The sequence below is a fragment of the Hydra vulgaris genome, chromosome 03 (assembly GCF_038396675.1).
Source record: "Hydra vulgaris chromosome 03, alternate assembly HydraT2T_AEP".
NCBI classification, from domain to species: Eukaryota; Metazoa; Cnidaria; class Hydrozoa; order Anthoathecata; family Hydridae; genus Hydra; species Hydra vulgaris.
Window position 1 is genome coordinate 26,177,157 of NC_088922.1, and position 19,258 is coordinate 26,196,414.

Sequence of the window (19,258 nt, forward strand, 5' to 3'; positions counted from 1 at the left end):
AAATTATCTGTAATAAAATTTTCACGTCAAAAATGTCTTTGTAAAAATGCAACGTGCTCAACACAGTGGACCAGAGTGACCGCCAGGTTAAGTTACAAAAAATTACTCCTGAAACCAAGATTAAAACTTTTGTCTGGAACAAGTATAGCTTAGAAGTAACCAACTATCCCAAGGTTATTTGCAACAATTACCACAGAAACCTATACGACCTCAATAAGAACAAGGTGGAGTACCTGAGGAATTAGATAAAGAAGATATCTAAGGTAAAATCCTGGTTAATTTATGTTTTGTTGTTTTTCTTTTTTTAATTATTAATTTCTATAATTATGTTTTATTTACATACATACATTTTTTCAACTGAAAATTAAAGAATAAGTATGATATAGGTTGCGACAATGAAGTATGTTGTATATCATATACATATTGAAATTTATTGCATGTATGTGTGTGTATATATATATATATATATATATATATATATATATATATATATATATATATATATATATATATATATATATATATATAAATTATGTTAGTGTATTCTACAAATAGAGTGCTCGATGTTCTTAAAGAACAGAGCAACAACAGATAATAACAATAACAATAAAAACAGAGTAAAAACACTTATCTAATTTTCTTCAACAAGTTGTTTCATCGTCAGTGGGTTCATCAGGAAGTTTCCTGATGAACCTACTGATGCACAGTGGGCCAGAATTCACTTTTAATGGACAAAATTCATAACTAATTTAATATTAGGGCTATATTGACTAAAATTAGAATGAGTAATAATATGACGTCTGCAATTCTTATGAAGGTGTTATTTTTTAATTCGTTGCTATGGATACCTAATTTTGGGTAGCAAAAATATTTTTTTCAGATATTTTTACAAATGCTATGTTCACCAAATTTTACATAAGTACCAATATAAGGTCACGCTTTTTAAAAAAGTAAGTATATTTTTTATTTAGTTGCTATGGATACCTAATTTTGCTTAGCAGCAGCTAAATTTTATTAGTTGTATATGTTTAATTTGTGCTATGTACACTATTTAGCACGTGTTTTATTATTAAACCCTTGTTTTGATCCTCGCTTGCAAAAAACAAAACTTTTTTCAATTTAATATGATTAACTAGTGTTATTGCACGTGCTATTACACGTTGCTAGATAAGCTTGGTTTCCTGTAAAAAAAAATATATTCTAGCTTAGTTAATTAGTTTTTCTAATTACCAGATTTTACAAGCGTCTACAGAATTTTTCAAATTTGTATAGGAATTATTGTACCCATGCATTCACAATCATTGAAAATTTTTGACAATGTACAAGTATAGTAAGTGGTAGGCCTAAATATTTGAAAATAAAAAACAATTATGTACAATATAATTCGGGCGAAATTACAAAATAAAAGAATGGTTTTCTTTTAAGAGTTGCTCAACACCATCTGGAAAGTTTTCTTTTTAGAGTGCATAGGCGATCGTAAAGCACTGATTACTGCATCGGATGGGCACATAAAACCCCGCAAAAGGTCTTCCTTTGTCTTTAAACGCGAACACTTCCTTGAAGAAAATTCACGGAATTTTTTAAAGTCTTTATTTCGTACTTCTAAGGCCTCTTCACTTATAATCCCAATTGGCAACACTATCTGATCAACAACCTGCCACCCATGTATCAAGATTTTGTGCAAGCTCTGTGGCATGTAGTACCAGGGATAAAGTTGTATAAAAAGCTGTGCTGTTTCTAAGCAATAGTCTTTAAATTTATCGGCATCAATCATAAAACCAGATGGCAAAGTACATAGCACAACATATATCCTTTTAATTAAATGCACATCAACATTGATAATTGCTGCTGTTTGTTCAGTATTTCTGAAGAAACATCGGGCAGTATTGACATTATTTGATGATCCAGAACCACCAGACCTAGGGATATCAATCACCAGCCCAACTTCATTTCTGAACCGAGATTGAATTAAATTCTTTTTAGCTTTAACATTTTCTTAGTCTGCATCTGACTTTGATGACCATTTCTTTACTTCAGCTTTGTAGCCGACTTTTAACCAACACTCCATGCTACAAATCCATGCACGAAGTGTTGACAAGCCATACTTCAATCTGGTCGGAGTTAATGGCAAATTGCAAACAATATTAAGTTGGTTCATTTGACTTGGTATTGAACCACAAAATGAGTAGCACTGACTTGAATTAGTAACTGTAGATAATGCAGTGGCTACTTTTCCATCTATCATATTAAATTCAACTATGTGAAGAAGCTTTCATACTTAGGCACAGCTAAGTACAAGTTTCCAATAGCATTTTCAAGAAATTGATACTCTGCATTCATTACATCAGTTGTCTCCTTTACAAAACTAAACCGCACTATTCGGCAGTACAATGTTGATGACGGATGTGGATTTCTCCAAACAATCTTCTCCACTCTATCAGAGAATCCTGTCAATTCAAGTGGTACAAAACAGGTAAGAAACAAACTTGCTTCTTGGACAAAGCTTCTGTTTTCTAGCTCATCGGTAACTTGTATATATATGTTTTGCCCAGTTGACCCATCAAAACTTACCTTTGAGCGCAGAATTAGCCTATCAAAAACAAACAAATCGATAGCACCATGTTGTACTTCCAACTGCCGCAGCACAGTATGGTCTACCAATGCTTGAAAATTGATGCCTGCAGAGTAATCTGTTGCTGTCCACGATTCACGACCAGGCAAACACCTCTCTTTTGCCTCACGTACATCATTGTATGGTGGATATAAATAACTTTTTTTGCTTTTCGCATTGTTTCTTAAGCGCTGATATTGAGATTTGCTCATCTCATTATCTAACAAAAGAGCCAACGCTTCTTCAGATGTATTATCAGAATGATCTAGTTCAGCATCTTTGTTATCAGCCAACTTTATTGCTATCTGAGCATCTTTTCTTCTACCTTCTTTCCACATTTGTGTGCCACTAACAAACAACAACTCATAAGAATTTAAAGATGAAAAAGTTGCAACTGTTTTTATCTTTATTTTTGAAGACGAATCTTCAAATGGTAATTTAGGTTGTTTGTTGCCGAGTTGTTTATTTTTACTCTCCTTCATTAATGTGGTATTAAAATCATTTTCAAGCCAAGCGGAATTCTTCCTAATAAACTTTGCATCGGTTTGTTTACTTCGAGTCCATCTTTTACCATATTCAGAAATAAATAAATGAAACTGACTCTCAAACTTTTCGCCTTTAAACTTCAAATCATGTTCTTTAATAAAGTTGTATACAAGTATACTGTCTTCTTTTTAATGTATTGACAGACTGTTGAGTCTGATAAACTGGTGAATTTTGTTTCTTGTGACACTCATTAAACCTAAATAAAAACAGCAGTTCAATATCTAAAATGAGTAACCCCAACTAAACCAATTAAATAGATTATTAAATCCATTTGGTTTGACAAGCGCTAAATTAATAAGAACAAAATTTAAATTACAATATATATATATATATATATATATATATATATATATATATATATATATATATATATATATATATATATATATATATATATATATATATAAACTATGTCATATATCATATATATATATATATATATATATATATATATATATATATATATATATATATATATATATATATATATATATATATATATATATAGTACTGTGAATAAATTTAAGACCGCTTGTATAATTAGACTTATTTACGATTTTTTTCCTATTTAATATAAACTATGTCATATATCATATAAATATATATGTATATATATATATATATATATATATATATATATATATATATATATATATATATATATATATATATATATATATATATATATATATATATTATATATAGTACTGTGAATAAATTTAAGACCGCTTGTATAATTAGACGTATTTACGATTTTTTTCCTATATAATGTCTTTAAAGCGTGCTTAAGTTTAATAATATATAAGAAAAGTTATTTTATTATATTATTTTGAATAAATAAACAAAATTGATGAGGAAACATGAGGGATTTGTTTGTTTATTTATTTAAACAATGTGTCATAACAACTACATCCAAAACAGAATATTCGAAGAATGCTGTTACAGAAATCAGAGAAACTGGCTCTCTTGAAGATAGAAAAAAAAGTGGTAGACCTCCTAAGCTAACAAAAGATGACAATAAATATTTAAAAACCCTATCTTTAAGAAATACAAAAAAAGCATCAAACCGAGCTGGCAAAAGACATTAACACAGCAACTGGGAAAAATGTCAGCTCTTCTTTTATTCGACGGCACCTACTTAAATTGGGATTAAGAGGGTGTGTTGCAATTCGAAAACCATTATTACAGTGTGGTAATAAAGAAAAACAACTTAAATATGCAAAACAACACAAAGATTGGGCCCAGGAAATGTTTAATCGGGTTCTGTACACCGACGAGTCTAAATTCGAAATTTTTGGAACGAAAGGACGCCAATATGTTTGAAGAAGAATTGAAGAAGCCTATCAGCCCGAGTATTTAAACCCTACTATTAAACACAGAGGAGGCTCTTTACAAGTTTGGGGCTGTTTATCTTCATCTGGAGTAGGTGGTTTGATCAAAATAGGGGGGGCGACTCACCGGGGAACGTTATGTGGATATCCTAAGGCATCATGCTGTATCATCCGGAATGAGACTAATAGGTCATAGTTTTATTCTGCAGCAGGACAATGACCCATAACATTGTTCCCAAGTGGCAAAAAATTATTTAAATGAAACGGTAGAGGAAGGAGTACTAGAGTTGATGACCTGGCTTCCTTAGAGTCCAGTTTTGAATATAATTGAGCATATTTGGGATTACCTGGACAGAAAGAAGGTCAAAATACGCCCCGAAATGCTGAAGAATGTTTTGAAGTACTTCAAAGAGAATGACACAACATACCCCAGGATTTTATAACTAACTTGTATGAATCTATTCCCCGGCGAATATTGGCTATAACTGAGGCAAAAGGAAGGCATAGTAAATATTAAGAGTTATGAAGTTTGACATTAAAAAGTTTGTAATTGTTCCATATTTTGTGGAAATACATGTGTTTTAATAAGTTTATAATTTAGAACTACAAACTTAAATATTAGAAAAGAATTCTCCGGAATTTTTTGAAAAAATGTAAGTGGTCTAAAACTTATTCACAGTACTGTATATATGTATATATATATATATATATATATATATATATATATATATATATATATATATATATATATATATATATATATATATATATATATATATATATATATATATATATATATATATATATATATATATATATATATATATACAGTATCGGACAAAACGAGTGCAACCAAATAATGCTAATTTAATTTCTTTATATAAAAGTGCTTCATTTTTTCAATTTAGAGAAATAACTATGTAACTGTTTAGAGACAAAGTTCTTCAAGTTTTATTCATCACAAAGTTCATTGTGTGCACGAAAATTAATAAATTAATCAAAAGTATTTAAAAAAGTTGATTTCCTTCTGGACAAAACAAGTGCAACTCGACAAAATGTTGACCAAGCTGTATTTCGCTATCAACATTTCGTGGCGAATCCTTTGTTGTCGATCACAGCCTTGCATCTTCGAGGCATAGATTCGATCAGGTGATCAATGAAACTTTGTGGAATCGCTACCCAGGCCTTTTAGATTTGTTCAAACAGTTGATCCTTATTACGAACACCTTCACGATTAATTCTGTGGTTGACGATCTCCCACAGGTTCTCGATAGGGTTGAGATCCGGAGATTGAGGCGGTTAATCCATCACCGATAGGTGGTTGTCTTGAAACCAATGCTTGACTACTTTTGTAGTGTGTTTCGGATCGTTGTCTTGCTGAAAAACCCATTTTATTGGCATATTCCATTCTGCATGAGGTAACATAACATCTTTCATGATATTTTTATACATGAAACGGTCCATTATTCCATCGTTTCGATGTATTGGACCTAGATCGTTAGCAGAAAAACACCCCCAGATCATTACATTGCCTCCACCATGCTTCACGATCTTATGGCAGTAACGTAAATTGAGGTGTTTTCCGGCCGGTCGACGTACACGGCAAATGCCATCGCTCCCAATGATGTTGAACTTCGATTCATCGCTGAACAGGACAGTTTGCCATTTCTGCACATTCCAGTCAATATGAGATGTAGCAAACAGGAGTCTTTTCTTCTGGTTTTTTAGTGAAATCAGCGGTTTCTTTGTAGGGCGTCGAGAAAACAATCCGGCTTCAACAGCACGTCGTCTGATTGTTCGGTCCGATACAGGCAGCTCTAATTGCTTTTGTATCTCAACTGATGATATCCAGGGATCCTTCTTGACGGATCTGACGATCATAGAATCCTCTCTAGAAGTGGTGGAACGCGGTCTTCCACCTTTGTTATCTGCTGCCAACTTTCCCGTAGAACGATATTTGGAACATAGTCTTGATACAGTCCATTTTTTCACGCGATATTTATCATAAATACTTTTTTGTGACATTCCACTTACGTAATCGCCAATAATTTTCTTTTTTAGTTCCAATCCAAGACTGTCGGGAGCCATTTTTGCACTTGAAGTCATAAAACTAATAAAAATAAATAATAACGCTTCTCAAGCCTTACCGTGTTACATTTACCTTGTGATGATACAATAATGCTCTGTGGAACACAACGTCTTGGTTGGATGTGGACTGTATTGATGTAATGAAACACTTGTTGTATTTTACTTCTTGTATTGATGTTCTTTGATAAAACACTTTGATAAAACTCACTTCGATAAACTGTCTTGATAATACTGACTGATTGACTTCCATATACTGACTGAATTACATGTCGATTTACATGTCTCTTATATAGTAAAATGAACCTATGTAAACCTGTTCTGGAAGATTCTAGATGCTTCTGTTCGATGCTTCTTTTCGATGCTTCTGGAAGCTTCTGGATGCGTTTGGATGCTTCTGAATGTTTCTGGATATTTCTGGATGCTTCCAGATGCTTCTTCTGGAAACTTCTGGAAGCTTCTGCATGCTTCTGGAAACTTCTGGATACTTCCTTTAATTATTAAAAAACTTCCGTGACGTTGACACGGACCAGACTTAAGAAAATGAAACAAACCAATAAAAGTTGCACTTGTTTTGTCCGCTGCAAAATGGCACTTGTCAACGAAATTCTGCCTGTGTGCTGTCACCTGTCAGCTGATTGCTCATGGCATGCTATGACTCAAGACTCCTGAACTGTTTGCTGTGGTAGTATAGTTCGTTTCGTTTTTAAGACATGTAAAATTAGGAACACTTTTTAGCATTGTTCGATGTTGGTTGCAAATGTTTTGTCCAATACTGTATATATATATATATATATATATATATATATATATATATATATATATATATATATATATATATATATATATATATATATATATATATATATATATTATTGTTCAGTACTACGCTAAGTATGAGTAAGATCGTGTTTTCCGCGTTTTTTAAAATTTTATGCAAATAAAATTTTTTTAAAGCAATTACAGATTTTTTGTTCGGTAAGTGATGTTCAAACGTATAGGAAAACCAAAGTGGCAGCCAGATTTATGAAATTATTAAAGAAAACATACATAAGCTTCAAAATATCCAATTATAAAAGCAAGATGTAGCAATAAAAAAAAATATTTTGTAAAATTAAAGCAAAAGTTATGCAATAAAATATAACGTAATAAGCGTGTTTAAAGTTGCTGCAAATATGTTAATTACTCACCAATTTCGGTCAAACGACTTTTAAAATCCAGATAATATATAGACTTATAATATTTTAAAAAGCGCAATATTTTATGTAAATGTTATTTATTTCCATCGATTTTATAAACAACATTTTTTTCTTTATAATTTTTTTTTTTTAATTTACATTTGCGTCTACTTAAACCGCATTAGTATATTCATTAAAATTTTAAGTGTTTATAAACGGTTATAAATTGTTTTATGATATCTATATAATAGTTTAAAACCATTATGACATTAAAATTCTGACTTTGGTTTTTATACTTTTGTCCAGTCAATGGCCCACTGTGTGATAGAGAAACAACTCGTTAAAGAAAACTAGATTAATTATATATATATGGCCAATTCCATAGTTCAGTGACGCATCATGCGGAGAGATTTTTTTTAATAGAAATTTTTCTATAACTCAAAAATAATTTTTTATTACTCTAAATCAATCTTGAATTAAAATTTTATAATATAAACTAAACACAATTGTATTAACATAACACTGCTACGTAGCAAAATATAAAACATGAGTTCAGTGACGCAACGCGGAAAAAAGTGTTTTTTTATCAGCATACTTTTGAATGGAATTTTCGCTGAAATTTTAATTCTTGCTTGACTTATTAGATTTTTTTGTTGTAATTTATTCATTTGGCAATAAGGTATTCATAAAAAAAGCCACAAACAATAAAGTTTTCATATCGTTTTATTTTACAGAAAAAAAACTATCAGTTCAGTGACGAAACAAAAAGACGAAATTAAAATCATTTTAAAAAGTTTTTTTATTTTGTAATAAATTTTAATTATACTCAGGTGAAAATAGCATCGAAACAACGTTATCATTCTGAACATAAAAATAATGTGATTTTGATATACCTTTGATTTTTCTTGAATAACTTAAAATTGAACTGAATCCAAGTTCATTTTTTTGTTGTCTTGTATCGTTTTCTGACATGTTAATTACAGATATTTGCAAATCATGTAATGGTAACGCAAAATCTGCTGCTGACCTGATTTCGTATTGACTAGTTTTAACTCTCAGGGCTGCGATTCGCTTAACAGTAGCTCCTATTCCGTCAACCACTCCTTTCCCGTGCATCGCTGCAAAGAAATGCCAGAAGAATTTTTTATGAAAACGCTTTTCAAACACAACCATTGCAGCCATAATGCTTTTGTTTTTGAACTGAGAAGTGGCATTATCGCTGAACATGTGTACTTCTTTGACTTGATCAGGTGAATTTCAAGATTTTCAAGCGTTGCAATTTCAATTGATCATTAGTATGATCAGTTGAATCTGAAACTATGGCAAATGTTTTTAACTCAATGTTCCAGACTGCTAGGGTCATGATAGAAACTTGATTTTGACCAAAATGAGCCGCTTGTGGCTCATTTTGATAGAAACACATAGCGTTTTCAGCCCAGTCAACTTGGATTACCGCAATTTCAGAATTAACACTCATCGAAACCTCCTTCAGTTTATTAAAAATTGTTGATTGGTTTTTCTTTACAAATGCGTGTTTAACGAACTTATCTGTTGTATATGTGTTGGATGAGTTCTGTTACAGTAGACTTTTTTGAAATTTTTTCAATGTTTGCATATGTTTTAGTTTCAGGCTTTCTCCACTCGTCCCAGGATACTTCGAAACCAAATGTATTAACAGTTTGCAAGTGTTTATCGAACTGTTTCATACCTTTGCATGCAACACATTTGTCATAGGCGCAATCGTATGTGTACCGTTCACAAATAAAGTTATTTATCATTTCAGATCCAACTTTGATTGAAGGCGCTTGAATTGATTTTGTTAATGCATTTAAGGCAAATCGCATATTTTCATGCAAACTACAAACACAAACATTATGCGGAAATTTTGTAACTGATTTTACATTGCGTGGACGAAGGTCGCAAAATTTGCTGAGTCCAATTTTTATGTGCAGATGCTTTTCCTTGAATAACTCGAAAGCTTCTTTTAGCGTATAATATAAATGACGTATCTGAATATTGTTTACTTTTCCGTCAGATAATTGAATTCGAGTGACATGTTTTTTGTTTAGTGATATTTGTGAAACTTCATCTTCATTATAAAAGTTTACAACTGCTAAAACATCGCTTTCAGAAAGACCATACAGCTTTGAACATGCTGGAGGTAGACCCGAATTATCTTTACAAGCAGAGCTATTTGAAAGAATAAAAAGAATTTCAGATTGTTTCTCCTTTGAAGTTGGTAGTGCTTTTAAAACTTTTTTCAATGCTTTTCCTCTTTGTTGAACGTTTTTAAAAGATGGGCTTGGTCTTTGATATTGATTTAAAAGTTTTCTTTTTAAAGAGCGACTTTTTAAAACTCTTAATTTTGCTTTAACAGCATAAGCTGCTTTTTTATTAGGATCGGCTTTCAATTTTTCTCAATATCTCTTAGATCTAACTCTGGACATTTCTTTCTTTTTATCAGCATTCCGAGAAACATAATTAGCTTGGTATTCTGCATAACGTTTTTTTTTTTACTTCTAATTTTGATTCCATTTCTTAAAAATTTACAAATTTACAAGAAAATGTAACATAAATCCAAAAGTTTACTAATATTTACTTATAGCCCTTCACAATACTAAAATGCAAAAATTTATTCGAGTTTGAAAAATTTGAAAACCCACAACGAAATCTGAACTTTTGGATGATATTTTGACTTCCTTACCGCGCTATTTTATAAAATGCTAATTATCCCGTCGATGGGTTCAGTGACGCAACAGCTTTTAAACTATAACTATATGTTAATACAATGCTTTTTGACCAATTTTTTTTTTAGTAATGATTAAAAGTTTACATTAAAATATATAATTTCTAAAAAAACCTCGCCATAAAGCATTATTTCATTGCGATAATTAAACTTTTTTAGCTTTTGGTTCAGTGACGCAACGTAATTTTTGCAGATGTGTATGTGACAAAAAAACACTTGAATTATTTTTAAAGAGTAAAAGTTTTTTTACTCAAGACATATATGTAATCTCAAAGATTCTTTCTAAACAAAAATATGAATATGTTTTGTTTAAAATATTGCAATAACTCGCCCTCAAATTTTACTCACTTTTTCGAATAATAAAAAGAACAAACAGTTGCTAACATTCATCAAATTTATCTACTCGGTTCAAACATTTTCTACTCAAAATTTATTTTAACAATAATTTTAAGGTGTTTAAACTATAATTAAAGAAATAAAACCTTTTGAAAAAAGATATTTTTAAACACGAAATTTATCTCTTCCATCGTGGAAATAGCCATATATATATATACACACATATCAACCCTCGGAATTGGGAAAAATCAGGTCGGCTGATTTTTCCTATTTTGCCGACCTCAATCTTTTAGAGGAAAAACATTCAGAATGTTTTTAAAAACATTCAGAATGTTTTTAAAAACATTCAGAATGTTTTTAAAAACATTCTGGTCAATTAAATTTGCGTTTTTGTGGGTTTTTTATATAACAATTAATTCGTAATTAAATTAATGGTTTTGACTTTCGTCCAACACGAAAATGTTGGACGAAAGTCAAAAGTAATTAAAAGTGACGTATGTGTTGGCGTAAGAATCACTTTTTTCTTTCCGCTCTTCCCAAAGCCAACAAACTATAGATCTATACATATATATAAATACTTATATATATACACATACATACATATATTTCGAAAAGCTTATGCTTTATACATACACATAATTATATGTATTTATATGTAAATGTATGTTCATTATATACATATAAATACATATACAGAATATGTATGTTTATGTATATTCATGTATTGTATAAGTTATACAATACGTGTATATACTTATACAATGTTTTTAAGTGTCTCTATGTATGCCATACTTAACCGTACTGTTAAGTGTGATGAGATTACACACGATAAATATACTAAAGGACCATTTAGAATGTTACAATAATATCACTGTCTTACAAATTAATTTTAGATTGATATGTTACATCTTAAAAGATCATCAAATATTTGCGACGTAGTAGAAGAATACGATGTTTCATATGATGCTGCTCTTGAACTTGTAAAGTTGTCCAAACTATGTTCAGTATGCTTTGAATTTATTGGTTGGAAATTTATTATCATCATTATCATTTTTTCATTTTTTATTGCATCACATAATAAAAATGATTGTAATAAAAATTTTTTTTTTTGGAATAAAGCATTTTGTCTATTTGTGTTTAAACAAAAATATTTAGAGCAAGGAGTGACTTACATCTGTACTAAAAGTAGAGCTGTTGATAATCTAATTAAAGCAGCATAAAACAAATGCGTGGTGGCCCAGTACGAGGGTACGAGGACTTGTACTGGGCCTTGATTCTGGCTCAGGAAACTGGGCCCCCCAAAAAAAATTGGGCCCTCAATCCTCAAAGAGGAAAAATTATTTTAGTTCTATAAGTTTCTTTCAGGGCATATTTTACAACTTTTTATTTAATTTAACTTGCTTTCACGTCGGTTTGTTTGTTTGTTTGGTGTCCGCGCAAAACAAACACTAGGTCAGCGGTAATAATAAAAGAAATACGCTAAACTTTAGTTTAGCGTAAATAAAAAGTCCGTTAAGAAAAGTAATTGAAACAAACAAAAAACTTTGTTTAGCGTAAATAAATAAAATTGCTGTGAAATAATAATAATAAAAAACGTTGCTGACCTAAAATTGATAGATTTTATAGATGTAAAAAAGTAATGCTTTAATCTTTACTTATAAATAGTATTTAAAAATAATAAAGTTTTTAAAGTAAATATTTTATGAAAGTAGAAATATAAAGAAGATAGCTAAATACAAAAAAGAAAGCTGGAAACTGAAATTAATCGATTAGCTTGTCTTGCTCGAGAAAGAAAACGAAATTTCGAGCTAGTGCAAATGAATCAGCTGAACAACGAGCATCTCAGCTAAAAAAACGAAGAGAACGATATGTTGACGCAAGGATGGCTGAAACAGAAGAAGGTTAGGCAGTATTGCTAAACGAAAAGGATACCGAAAACAAGCATTGTAGTGACGAACGATTAAACGGTGTTCTCCTCTTTATCTGATGAAATTAACCATCCCATGAACAGAAAAAAGAGAAAATTGTTATTGGAAAGTTCAAAACAATAAATATATAAAATGCATAAATTCATTTGCTTTGCATTGATAAATATGGTTAAAATATGTTTGATAAATAAAATTGTGTGCCTAATGAATTTTTGCTATTACTTTCATTCACTACTACTCAATATGCTCTAGTTCACTCCCTATCAGTCCATGGAATTTATAAATAGTGCTACTATTTATAAATTCCATGGACCGATAATAGTTATAACTCAAAGAAACCAATGCCCTGGTTTCTATCATAGGACATTTTTTTAACTTTATATTTATTTATGTTTCATCTGAAATAAAGGGAAAAAAAAGGCAACATGGAAATACAAATCTGGTGAATTGAAAGCAGCTGGTAATGATCCAAAAGTTGTGCAGAAAAGGTCATGGCTAACCTACTCTATATCACTTGACAAAGTTTTTTGCATTGTTTGCAAAGCAATCCAAATAATGCAAAAAATTTCTAATTTTTTACGTTTCTTTCTAATTATCCACAAAACAAGCTAATTCATACTATGACACAGATGGTCAAGAATCTCTTCTTGAGGATGTGGATCAGTCTCTTGAACTGGCTGCTACTCACAGTGTTCGTTTCAGTTCCTTACAAAATGCTACAGACCGACTGCTGACACTATACCCTGCAGTAATCGATTGCCTTGAACAAATTTCAAATTACAATGAATTTAAAATGAATATTCGAAGTGAAGCAGGTCTTTTATCCCGATTTCAGTCATATGAAGCAATTGTGACTTATACCTCTTCAAAGCACTTGATTTTTCCATTGCTATAATGTCTGTCGATGTATCACTGGAAAAGTTTCAAGTACTAAGGGACAGTACTAGCCAAAATGCTATTTATCTACTGTTAAAATTTCAACTGAAGCTCAGCTTGAACAGCCAACATTTGTTGAGAAAAAGACTCGCAAAAAGAAACGATTGAACTTTGGTGAAACAGAAGATGAACGGCTTACTCAGGCTAAAGATCAGTGGCTAGCAGAAGTGTTTTATACCGAAATGGATTCAGCTGTAATTCTTGTTGACAAATTTTCTTCATAGCGGAAATTTTTAGAAAGCATAGACATTTTTTATTGAAGAATATGATTGAATATATTAGTCATAATTTTCATAACTCTAATTCACAAGAAAAAATTCAATCAGTGCTTAAAAAATTCAAAATTGGTAACAGTTTAAATAAATTCGCTACAAAAATGGTTGATTTTGTGGAGATAACGAGAAAGGTTGCTGAGAAGGATAACAAAACTTTGCCTTCTTTCCTCACCATTTACAATTTTATGCTGAAGATTATGTTAGATGCTGTATTTGCAGTTGTTAGATGCTCAGTTGCAGTTCTTTACAAGATATTCAGTACAATTCCAACAAAATCAGCAGAGTGTGAGAGAGTTTTCAGCAAACTGAAACTTGTCAAAACTCGTCCAGCAAATCGGTTGACATTAGGGCATGTTGGGGATTGTATTCTCTTATCAATGGAACATGAGAAAATGTGGAATTTGACGCATTCAGACATAATAAAAAACTATGCTGATACAAATGAGTTACGCGATATTTCGTATCCATTAAAAACTTTTTTTAGTATAAATATAATTTTCCTTGATCGCGTATTTGTCTCTCGTTAAAAGTACTTCACCGGGCCCTTCATCTGGAAATTCGTACCTGCTTTTCAATTCTGGGAAGGAGTTTGATATAACTTTTGATTTTTGAGTTGGATTAAACACCATACATACAGTTTTTTTGGTATTAAAGGATATGTTAATTAAAGAAGATTCCTTATTTGTAAAGCTAATTAGTTTATATATATATATGTATATATATATATATATATATATATTATATATATATATATATATATATATATATATATATATATATATATATATATATATATATATATATATATATACGGGGCCTATTCTAGGAAAAAAATTGGGGCGGCGCACAGTGGGACGAAATCCCGATTTTGTGGCCAAAATTTTCAAATTACCTACATGAGGGCTTTAGAGGTCGCTGATTACGAATCTGAGGTCAGATTTAAAAAATTCAAAATGACAGCTCCAATATGGCGGCCAAAACTGTTCATACGTTGAAAATATGAAATCTCATGTAGTTTGGTTTTCGAGGTCATTGCTTATGATTCAGGAGTTAAACTAAAGCAAAAACATTGTAAAATTATTTCCAAATTTATACTATTAATAAAAAAACAGAAATTTGTAATTTTAATTTTATTATTTTTTTTAAATTGGTGAAAGATTAAGTCACATATAAAAAAATTGTTTATTTAATCCTAGTAACAAAAATCACTAATGCCATATTCGTCAATGTTCGAATCATTCGATTCGGAATCTGATGTTGAACCACTTGTATCTGAATCGGAATTGTTCCTTGTCTCTTGTCTTGTGACTTCAGGTTGTTTTAACAATTGTATAGCTTCTTGATGTAAAGATTTTGCCGGTATCTGGGGCAATTTCCTGATGCTCAAGAGAAATGGATCTAATGTTAATAAGGGCCTATTAAAAATGTCTCTCATATTTGATTCTTTTAAGCATTTTCTTGAATGATTTAATCTAAAGTTTTTAATGTCCTTATTGCGTGACTCTTAAGCTCTTCAGAAAGTTGTCCAATCGGTAAAAGGGCATATTGTACAATTTCAGCTCCATGGATCAACACTTTATGAACAGATGTAGGCATGTAATACCACGGATATAAAACAACAAATAAATGGGCAGTATTTACATAATAATCTTTGAATTTTTCATCATCTATATCAAACCCTCTCGAAATTACTTGCAAAATAACATGAAATCGGGGAATTAAATTTTCATCGACTCCTGTTATTTCATCAGATATAGCAGCATTTTGAAAAAAGCGGTGCACTGTATTTCCATCGTTAGAGCTTGCATATCCTGGCTTTGGTCGATCAACGATAAGCCCTAGTTTTCTCCTAAATTGAGTCTGTATTTCTTCCTTACGTATTTTCAAATTCTTTTTATTCGACGAGCTTGCCACTTTTCAGTTGTTAGCTTATACGACACATGCAAACAGCACTCGAAAAAACGAATCCATGAATGCAATGTAGATATGCCAAATCGGAAACTATCTGTAGTAATGTCAATTTTTATAATATTGTTGATGTCATTAAATTCTTTAGAAGAAGCTTTGCACAAGAAGCAGCGTTGTGCAGAAGTGGTACCAGTTACTGCATTACAGACTTTACCGTCTATCATCGTAAAGGGCATACAATAAGTTACTGAAATGGATTTTCTATTTTGTTCATTGGCATACGATGCAAGACCCTCAATCTGCAGTTCAATGTCGGTAACTTCTTTCAATGTTGACTGTACATCTTCATGTATAAACTGCAATCGTATTGGTCTGCAGAATCGCGGAGATGATGGTCTAGGACTTTTCCACACAATAGTTGCTTCACCCGTCTCGTGTTTGCTGTGTATTAACTGTAAAGGTACAAGCGAAGTATAAAAAATGCTTTCATCAGATTTTCCATTCTCAGTAAATTTTTGTTTATAAACACTTTTACCGTTGCTTCCATCACATCCCCATTTACAGTGAAGTACTAATTTTTGCAGAATTTCCGGATTTAGAGTATCAATGACATCAGCCTGAAGTTGTATAATTCTAGATGTGATATTATCTAGTAAAGCCTGTAGTTCAATTTTTGCGCCTGACTCATTAACAGTTGTGTACACAACTGATGATAGCAACGTTTTTTTGCTTTTTCTACTTCAAGGTATGATGGCTATAATTTGCATTTATGTGCTCTAGCTATATTTTTGGTAGTTAATAAGAGTGCTTTGATTCTCCTTTCTCGATCATTAAAGAAAGTGCTTCGTCGGGGATTAAAGGTACTTCATTTTGTGAACGAACATCGAATATATATTATGAGGTTCTTATTGGGATTGTTAACGTGACATCTTTAACAACTTAAGCAGCATGTACTTGACCAGAAGTCCTTAAACTCATTTAAGCAGCATATGCCAATTCTTCTGTAGAAAAAGTAGAACGTACTTCTTGAGTTTTTCGCCTCTTTGATCTATCACTAGATGAAGCAAAGGATTGCAAAGATCACCCACATGTTCCTTTTTTATTATTATTCTTCACAATCTTCTCAGGTGTTGTGCATTCAGTCTTGAATAATTTTGAAAATTGTACGGTGCCCTTCAACCATTCTTCATTTTTTTTTTCAGAAAAAATTCTTCTCATCTTCTTGTTGGTCTCCATCTCGATCGAAAACTTGCAAATAACCGTGATAATGAAAATTCATCCTCGCCTACTTGTATCACATGTTCCGTTTTTTTGAAAGTTGTATCTGTCAAAACATCAATGATAAATTTATATTCATTTTTTAAACTTTCTTTCACCATAAAGAATATATCTTTCCTTGACAATTCCATATTTGAAGATTTGGAAGACTGTAAAAAAAATACAGTTATAACTGCTTAAAGTTCTTTGAGGACTATTTATAAAATTTTGAGATTATCATACAACGGAACGAGAAGTAACTTGTAAAGCGTATATTTAAAATAATAAATTTGTAAAAAAATAATAAATTGTATTAAAAATGTAATTAGTGTCATTAAATAATGTTAATTCACTAATTTCCATGACCATTATAAGACCTTAATCTATGTTAATAGAATAATGTCGCACCACGCATTCCTCCATAAAACTATTCTTACTATTAAAATGGCACTCAATGGCAGCCAGTTTTTTAATATGTTATATTTAACACTATACACTATCAATTCCTTGTCAAAAGAAGGTGGATAACCGCGGTTAAATTTTTAAAACTACATTAAAAAATCGATTTTAGATAATTTTTTATGTTTACTTGTTTTTTATGTTTACTTTTACATGTATTTTTTATGTTTACTTGTCGCGCGATTTAAATATAAAAAAAATTTAAATTAGCAAAAACTGTTCATAACCATATATTCTACATACCTCCAGAAAGTGATTCCATTTTGCCGAATTCCAATTGAATTAGTTTCTTCAGTTTAACAGCACTTTAAAACAGGCAAGAATTTTTCGACGTGTCCACTTGTATAGTGCGTACCGAACAGAGGCTAAATGTCAACTAATGTCCAGGCCATCCAAAGCAGGTATATACCTGCCCTATTCGGAATTTTGTTCTAAGACTATCTGTAAACAAGATCTAAACGTAAAAAGACGAAAATATAATACTTAAAAATTTGACTTTTGGCCTCGAAATCGGAGAAATTTAGCTGAAAATCGGCGTTTTTTCGTGAAAAGAACAATATTTACCGTTAAAAACGTATTAAAAAAAAAAGGTCCTCGAATTTTAATTTGGGCTTTGGCCCAAATACGGTAGACGGTGTCAAAAACTGTCTAAAATAGTCCCTGATATATATATATATATGTATATATATATATATATATATATATATATATATATATATATATATATATATATATATATATATATATATATATATATATATTTAAAGTTCTTTAAAGATGCTTACTGTTCAGATCAATTATGCAGCGCAAAAACCTTTCTCTGTACTCTGGATGATTGATATTTTGCCTATACCTTGACCAATGTTAAAAAAGGTATTGATGAGCAGTTTTTTTCATCCCTAAACGCAGTATCGATAATGCTTAGACAAAACTTGAGAAAACATTTGTCACCATCAACTACTAGTTTAACAAAATAAATAACTGCAGTGAGCAACAATCCAAACTGTACCAAAATCAGTTGGAAAATTCATGTAAAAATTTACCTCTATCATCCTGCTGTTTGTTGTTTTATTTACAATTTTGATAAGTTTCTTTAATCTGTTGCTTGACAGGCCATATTTAATTGTGCTTTTACAAAAGATATGATGGTCGATTTTGGAGCGCTTAATGGTGGCTGGGCAGTATTTTGACCTAAAACCAAAGTATAGATATTTTATGTTTATAAATGAACTTCGTTTAGAAAGTTTGATCACTTACAAATTTTTTGAATTTTTGACTTCAAGGGTTTGTAAAAAGTTTTAAAAAAAGGCACAATTACCAATATTAACTATATTCTATCGATAAAACATGTTTCCTTAATAATAAAATAACATCTCAAAATCAATTTACACACATTTTAACAAACAATGACTCTTTTCGATTGTAAGTCATAAAAAAATATTATCGTTTCGTCATTCCTCATTTTAAAACGAAATGACTTTAGCTATTCGTTCTGGCATACTTTTAATATAATTTAATGCTACTGTCTTATTTATTCATTGTGGTACCAATGGTAGACTAACTTTTCAACCAAATCCCCTTTGTTTGCTCAAACCTCGGAAGAGATTTCCTCCTCAGAATATGTGAAATATTATTAATATTCCTCAAATTCTCAATTGGATT